This window comes from Triticum dicoccoides, chromosome 1B (assembly GCF_002162155.2).
Source record: "Triticum dicoccoides isolate Atlit2015 ecotype Zavitan chromosome 1B, WEW_v2.0, whole genome shotgun sequence".
NCBI lineage: Eukaryota > Viridiplantae > Streptophyta > Magnoliopsida > Poales > Poaceae > Triticum > Triticum dicoccoides.
The window spans coordinates 541,482,444-541,490,946 of record NC_041381.1 but is presented as its reverse complement, the minus strand read 5'-3'; positions in this window follow the sequence as shown (position 1 = coordinate 541,490,946).

Genomic DNA, 8,503 nt, shown 5'->3' with positions numbered 1-8,503 from the left:
GAGTCACGAGGGGGGGGGGGGAGGGGCCACAAGGCAGGGGCGCGCCATACCCCCTGGGCGCGCTCTACCCCCTTGTGGCTACCTTGTGGCTCTTTTGACTTGATCTGCAAGTCTCCTGGGTGTCTTTTGGTCCAAGAAAATCATCGCAAAGGTTTTATTTCGTTTGGTATTCCTTCTCTGTGAAGCTCAAAAACAAGGAAAAAAAGAAACTATCACTGGGCTCTAGGTTAATAGGCTAGTCCCAAAAATAATATAAAATAGCATATTAATGCATATAAAACATCAAAACAGGTAATATAATAGCATGGAACAATAAAAAATTATAGATACGTTGGAGATGTATCAAGCATCCCCAAGCTTAATTCCTACTTGTCCTCGGGTGGGTAAATGATAAAAACAGAATTTTTGATGTGGAATGGTACCTAACATATTTATCCATGTAATTTTTCTTTATTGTGGGATGAATGTTCAGATCCATAAGATTCAGAACAAAAGTTTAATACTGACATAAAAACAATAATACTTCAAGTATACTAACAAGGCAATTATGTCTTCTCAAAATAACATAGCCAAAGAAACTTATCCCTATAAAATCATATAGTCTGGCTATGCTCCATCTTCAACACACAAAATATTCAAATCATGCACAACCTCGATGACAAGCCAAGCAATTGTTTCATACTTTTGGTGTTCTCAAACCTTTTCAACTTTCACGCAATACATGAGCGTGAGCCATGAACATAGCATTATAGGTGGAATAGAATATGGTGGTTGTGGAGAATACAAAAAGAGGGAGATAGTCTCACATCAACTAGTTGTATCAACGGGCTATGGAGATGCCCATCAATATATATCAATGTGAGTGGGTAGGGATTGCCATGCAACGGATGCACTCAGAGCTATAAGTTTATGAAAGCTCAAAAAGAAACTAAGTGGGTGTGTGATACGTCTCCAACGTATCTATAATTTTTGATTGTTCCATGCTGTTATATTATCATTCTTGGATGTTTTACAACCATTTTATATACTTTTTTGGTACTAACCTATTGACATAGTGCCCAGTGCGAGTTGATGTTTTCTACATGTTTTTTACATCGCAGGAAATCAATACCAAACGGAGTCCAAACGCAACGAAACTTTTTGAGTATTTTTTGGGCCAGAAGACATCCAGTGGGCCAAGGAAGCACCTAGGGTGCCTCGAGGGGGGCAGCACCCACCAGGGCACGCTTGGGGGCCAGTCGTGGCCAGATAGGTTGTGCCCACCTTGAGTGCCCCCTAAACCGCCTCTTTGCTCTATAAATACCCCAATATTTCAGAAACCCCGGGGGAGTCGACAAAAATCAATTCCAACCGCCACAGAGTCCAGAAACACCAGATCCAATCTAGACACCATCACAGAGGGGTTCACCACTTCCATTGGTGCCTCTTTGATGATGCGTAAGTAGTTCTTTGTAGACCTACATGTCTGTAGTTAGTAGCTAGATGGCTTCCTCTCTCTCTCTCTTGATTATCAATACAATGGTCTCTTGGAGATCCATATGATGTAAGCCTTTTTGCAGTGTGTTTGTTGGGATCCGATGAACTTTGAGTTTATGATAAGATCTATGTTTTTATCCATGAAAGTTATTTGAGTCTTCTTTGATCTCTTATATGCATGATTGCTTATAGCCTCGTATTTCTTCTCTGATATTTGGGTTTTGTTTGGCCAATTTGATCTATTTATCTTGCAATGGGAAGAGGTGCTTTGTGATGGGTTCGATCTTACGGTGCTTGATCCCAGTGACAGAAGGGGAAACGACATGTATGCATCGTTGCTATTTAGGATAACAAGATGAGGTCTATTTCTACATAAATAGATCGTGTCTACATCATGTCATCGGTCTTATTGCATTACTCCGTTTCTCCATGAACTTAATACAGTAGAAGCATGCTGGATAGCGGTCGATGTGTGGAGTAATAGTAGTAGATGCAGGCAGGAGTCGGTCTACTAATCTTGGAGGTGATGCCTATATAATGATCATTGCCTGGATATCGTCATGATTATTTGAAGTTCTATCAATTGCCCAATATTAATTGTTTTCCCACCGTTTGCGATTTTTCTCGAGAGAAGCCACTAGTGAAACCTACGGCCCCCGGGTCTCTTTTCATCATATTTGCCTTTGCAATCTATTTTCCTTTGCATTTATTTTCAGATCTATTAAACCAAAAATACAAAAATACCTTTCTGCAATTTATTTGTTTTGCGATCTATTTATCCTATCTACCACTTTTACCTCATGTTATTTGCCTATCTTGAGGCGCCGTACCCGAAAGGGATTGACAACCCCTTTAACACGCCAGGTTGCGAGTATTTGTTATTTGTGTGCAGGTGTTGTTTACGTGGTGTGAGGAGGTTCTCCTACTGGTTCGATAACCTTGGTATCATCACCGAGGGAAATACCTATTGTCGCTATACTGCATCATCCCTTCCTCTTTGGGAAAATACCGATGTATTTCTAGCAGACATCACTGTGCATCCAACTTGCTTGCTCATGAAGACCTAGGGCGATTTGAGGAAGCCCACTGTTGGAATATACAAGTCAAGTTATATAATGAAAAATTCCCACTAGTATATGAAAGCGACAAAATAGGAGACTCTCTATCATGAAGATCATGGTGCTACTTTGAAGCACAAGTGTGGAAAAATGATAGTAACATTGCCCCTTCTCTCTTTTTCTCTCATTTTTTTGTTTGGTTTCTTTGGCCTCTCTTTTTTTCCTCACATGGGACAATGCTCTCATAATGATTATCATCACACTTCTATTTACTTACTACTCAAGAATTACAACTCGATACTTAGAACAAAAACTATATAAATGCCTCCGGCGGTGTACCGGGATCAAGCTTCAAAATATCAGATATTGTGTTCGTATCGGTTTGGCTTTGACATATTGGATGTCGGATATCGGGTGATATATCAGATGATATGTAGATATATCAGAGAAAACATGTGTAGTTTTTATTGCATTATTCTTGTTCAAAACATTTATTTTTAGTAAAACAAAATGTATGATGTCAATGCTTTAACATTACACTTTTAGATTCCTAGTTTCATTGATTAGTTGATTAAGAAACTATTAAGGAAATATTCACAAAATCCTTGCTCTATGATTAAAAAACAATACGATATATATGCATTTGTATGAAACATTGTGCATGACTTTGATAATATATAATGAAGTTGTAAATGCATAATCTTATTTCACTACATTCTAATAAATAATTGTTGTCATCTACATATCATTCTATATCGGTGAACATATCGGGCTAGATATCGGCCATATCGGTCGATATTTTGGTCCATATCGGATGATATGTTTGAAAATGATATTTACAAAATGATATGTTATGTTTATATCGGTGGAGCCCCAAAAATGATATATCGGCCTATATATCGGTCGTATTGGCCTAGATTTAAAAGCTTGACCAGGATGTGCAATGACTCAAGAGTGACATGTATGAAAGAATTATGAAAGGTGGATTTGCCACAAATACGATGTCAACTACATGATCATGCAAAGCAATATGACAACGATGAAGCGTTTCATAATAAACGGAACAGTGGAAAGTTGCATGGCAATATATCTCGGAATGGCTATGGAAATTCCATAATAGGTAGGTATGGTGGCTGTTTTGAGGAAGGTATATGGTGGGTGTATAGTACCGGTGAAAGTTGCACGACACTAGAAAGGCTAGCAATGGTTGAAGGGTGAGAGTGTGTATAATCCATGGACTCAACATTAGTCATAAAGAACTCACATACTTATTGCAAAAATCTATTAGTCATCGAAACAAAGTACTACACGCATGCTCCTAGGGGATAGATTGGTAGGAAAAGGCCATCGCTCGTCCCCGACCGCCACTCATAAGGAGGACAATCAATAAATACCTCATGCTCCAACTTTGTTACATAATGGTTCACCATACGTGCATGCTACGGGAATCAGAAACCTCAACACAAGTATTTCTCCAGTTCACAATTACTCACTAGCATGACTCTAATATCACCATCTTTATATCTCAAAACAATCATAAGGAATCAAACTTCTCATAGTATTCAATGCACTTTATATGAAAGTTTTTATTATATCCCTTTTGGATGCCTATCATAATTAGGGATAATTTTATAACCAAAGCAAATTACCATGTTGTTTAAAAATACTCTCAAAATAATATAAGTGAAGCATGAGAATTCAACAATTTCCATAAAACTACCGCGTGCTCTAAAAGGATATAAGTGAAGCACTAGAGTTATATTACCTAGCTCAAAATATATAAGTGAAGCACATAGAGTATTCTAATAAATCACGAATCATGTGTGTCCCTCTGAAAAGGTGTGTACAACAAGGATGATTGTGGCAAACTAAAAAGCAAACACTCATATTATACAAGACACTCCAAGCAAAGCACATATCGTGTGGTGAATAAATAGCCTCAAGTAAAGTTACCGATAGACGAAGATGAAATAGGGGATGCCTTCCGGGGCATCCCCAAGCTTAGGCTCTTGCCACTCCTTATTCCATAGTCCATCAAATCCTTACCCAAAACTTGAAAACTTCACAACACAAAACTCAACAGGAAATCTCATAAGCTCCGTTAGAATAAGAAAATAAATCACCACTTTTGGTACTATTGTGAACTCATTCTTTATTTATATTGGTGTAATATCTACTGTATTCCAACTTTTCCATGGTTCATACCCCCTGATACTACCCATATATTCATCAAAATAAGCAAACAACACAAAGAAAATAGAATCTGTCAAAAATTGAACAGTCTATAGCAATCTGGAAACTTCGAATACTTCTGTAACTCCCAAAATTCTGAAAAAAATTAGGAAAACCTGGGAAATTTGTGTACCAATGTTTTTCAAAAAGAATCAGATCAAAATCACTCTCCTATGAATTATGAAAATTATTTTCCTGGGCGTAAAAGTTTATGTTTTTCAGCAAGATCAAAACAACTATCACTGTTAGCCATCCCAAAGGTCTTACTTGGCACAAACACTAATTAAAACACAAAACCACATCTAACCAGAGGCTATATGAATTATTTATTACAAAACAGAAAGGAAATATATTAGATTGTCTCCCAACAAGCGCTTTTCTTTAAAGCCTTTTAGCTAGGCATCGATAATTTCAACGATGCTCACATAAAAGAGAAGAATTAAAGCATAAAGAGAGCATCATAAAACACATGACAAACACATCTAAGTCTAACATACTTCCTATGCATAGGCATTTTATAAGCAAACAAATTATCAAGGCAAGAAAAAACTAGCATATGCAAGGAAGAAGAATAAAACATAGACAATCTCAACATGAAGAGAGGTAATTTAGTAACATGAAAATTTCTATAACCATATTTTCCTCTCTCATAATAATTACATGTAGGATCATAAGCAAATTCAACAATATAGCTATCACATAACATATTCCCAACACGATCCACATGCATGCGAAGTTGATACTCTTCCAAAATAGTGGGATCAATATTAACTAAAGTCATGACCTCTCCAAGCCCACTTTTATCAAAAATTTCATAAGATTGAACATTCTCCAAGTATGGGGGATCTAAAGTTGACACTCTTCCAAACCCACTTTTAATATTATTAGCAATCTCATATAAATTGTCAAGATCACAAGAAGCATTATCACCCCAATCATGATCATTGCAACAAGTAGTAGACATAGCAAAATTAGCATACCCAAGCTTAAGGTTTTGCATATCATTAACATATTTGACATTAATAGAATTTATAATAACATCATTGCAATCATGCTTTTGATTCAAGAAACTATCAAGTATGGGTGCAATAGCAATAATCTCATGTTTAATATAAGGAACGATAGCACATTCATCTCCATAGGTATTGGCATCATGGCCACAAGAATAGCAAGCATCATGTTCATCAAGGGATATTTCAATCAAATCACCAGAATCATAACTATCTATAGATTCATGCATATCATTATTTTCTTCCAAAGCAACGATTATTCTCTCAATAAATACTTTGACATGGGCATTGTGAGCATAGTTTTCATAGCAATATTTAAGTATGTCAAAATTTTCAGATTTGTAGAGGGTAATATCATACTTTTCAATCAAAGAAGCAACTTCACAAGCACCCTTAAAAGCAAAAAATTCTTATATTTGTTCGATATCACAGTAAGTATAAACACCCTTTTCATAAGAAGATAAAATTTCATTATCATTAAACTCACATAGGTAGGGAAGGTGTTTTTTAGGGTTCTTAGAGAAACAAGTAAAATCACAAAGTTCACAAAGATTCCAAGAATAACATAGCAAACAATTTATTTGATTCCATAAGAGTCTCCCTTTTTCAGACAAACGGTGACACACAAAATGAGCATGCTCATCTAAAGATTTTCCTCAACTAAAGTAGTTGGGGTTTCAGCATGAGCACATATGGATCAAATATGATCCAAGTAGAAAACTTTAAGTGGATCCATATCAATAGATTTTTAGCAACCAAAGATGCAAGCACATGGAAACACAAGCAAAGATAGCAAACGAGCAAGAAGGCATACAGAAAGACGAACAGAAAGAGGGCAATAAAAAGGCAAACCTTTTTGAAAATCATTTTAGAAGTGGGGGAGAGGAAAACAAGAGGCGAATGACGAACAATGCAATGCAAGAGATGAGAGTTTTATGATGGGTACTTGGTATGTCTTGACTTGGCGTAGATCTCTCCGGCAACGATGCCATAAATTCTTCCTGCTACTTCTTGAGCTTGCGTTGGTTTTTCCCTTGAAGAGGAAAGGGTGATGTAGCAAAGTAGAGTTAAGTATTTTCCTCAGTTAGAGAACCAAGGTATCAATCCAGTAGGAGACAACGCACAAATCACCAAGACCTGCACAAACAATCAAACAACTTGCACCCAACGTGATAAAGGGGTTGTCAATTCCTTCACAATTACTTGCTAAAGTGAGATCCGATAGAGATAGATAAAACTAAACAAAAGATAAAGTAAATATTTTTGGTATGGTTTATAGATCGGAAAGTAAAAGATTGCAAAATAGTAGATCGGAAACTTATATGATGGAAAATAGACTCGGTGGGTGAACAAATTACTGTCGAGCAATTGATCGAAAAGCACAAAGTTATGACGATATCTAAGGCAATGATTATGAAATATAGGCATCACATCCGTGTCAACTAGACAGACTCCTGCCTTCATCTACTACTATTACTCCACACATCAACCGACTCCTGCCTGCATCTAGAGTATTAAGTTAATGAAGAACAGAGTAACACATTAAGTCAGATGACATGATGTAGAGGAATAAACTCAAGCAATATGATGTAAACCCCATCTTTTTATCCTCGATGGCAACAATACAATACGTGCCTTGCTGCCCCTACTGTCACTGGGAAAGGACACCACAAGATTGAATCCAAAGCTAAGCACTTATCCCATTGCAGGAAAAGCCAATCTAATTGTCCAAACTAAACTGATAGTTCGAACAGAATTACAAAGATATCAAATCATGCATATAAGAATTCAGAGAAGATTCAAATAATATTCAGAGATAAGCTGACCATAAATCCACAATTCATCGGATCTCGACAAACACACAGCAAGAGAAGATTACTGAAGGAAATATGCCCTAGAGGCAATAATAAAGTTGTTATTTTATATTTCCTTATTCATGATAAATGTTTATTATTCATGCTAGAATTGTATTAACCGGAAACTTGATACATGTGTGAATACATAGATAAAACAACATGTCCCTAGTATGCCTCTACTAGACTAGCTCGTTGATCAAACATGGTTAAGTTTCCTAGCCATGGACATGAGTTCTCATTTGATAAACAGGATCACATCATTAGTGGAATGATGTGATGGACAAGATGCATCTGTTAACTTAGCATAATGATCATTCAGTTTTATTGCTACTGCTTTCTTCGTGTCAAATATATGTTCCTGTGACTATGAGATTATGCAACTCCCGGACACCGGAGTAATACCCTGTGTGATATTCCTACCTCTTGAGCTTGCATTGGTTTTCCCTTGAAGAGGAAAGGGTGATGCAGCAAAGTAGCGTAAGTATTGCCCTCAGTTTTGAGAACCAAGGTATCAATCCAGTAAGAGACGATGCACAAGTCACCTAGTACCTGCACAAACAATCAAGAACCTTGCAACCAACGCGATAAAGAGGTTGTCAATCCCTTCACGGTCACTCGCAAAAGTGAGATCTCATAGAGATAATAAAGTAAATATTTTGTTATTTTTGTTGTATAGATTGGAAAGTAAAGATTGCAAAATAGTAAACGAGATTCAAAGATATGCAATATATTGGAAAAGAGACCCAGGGGCCATAGGTTTCACTAGTGGCTTCTCTCGAGATAGCATGCATTATGATGGGTGAACAAATTACTGTCGAGCAATAGATAGAAAATCACATAATTATGAAGACATCTAAGGCAATGATCATGA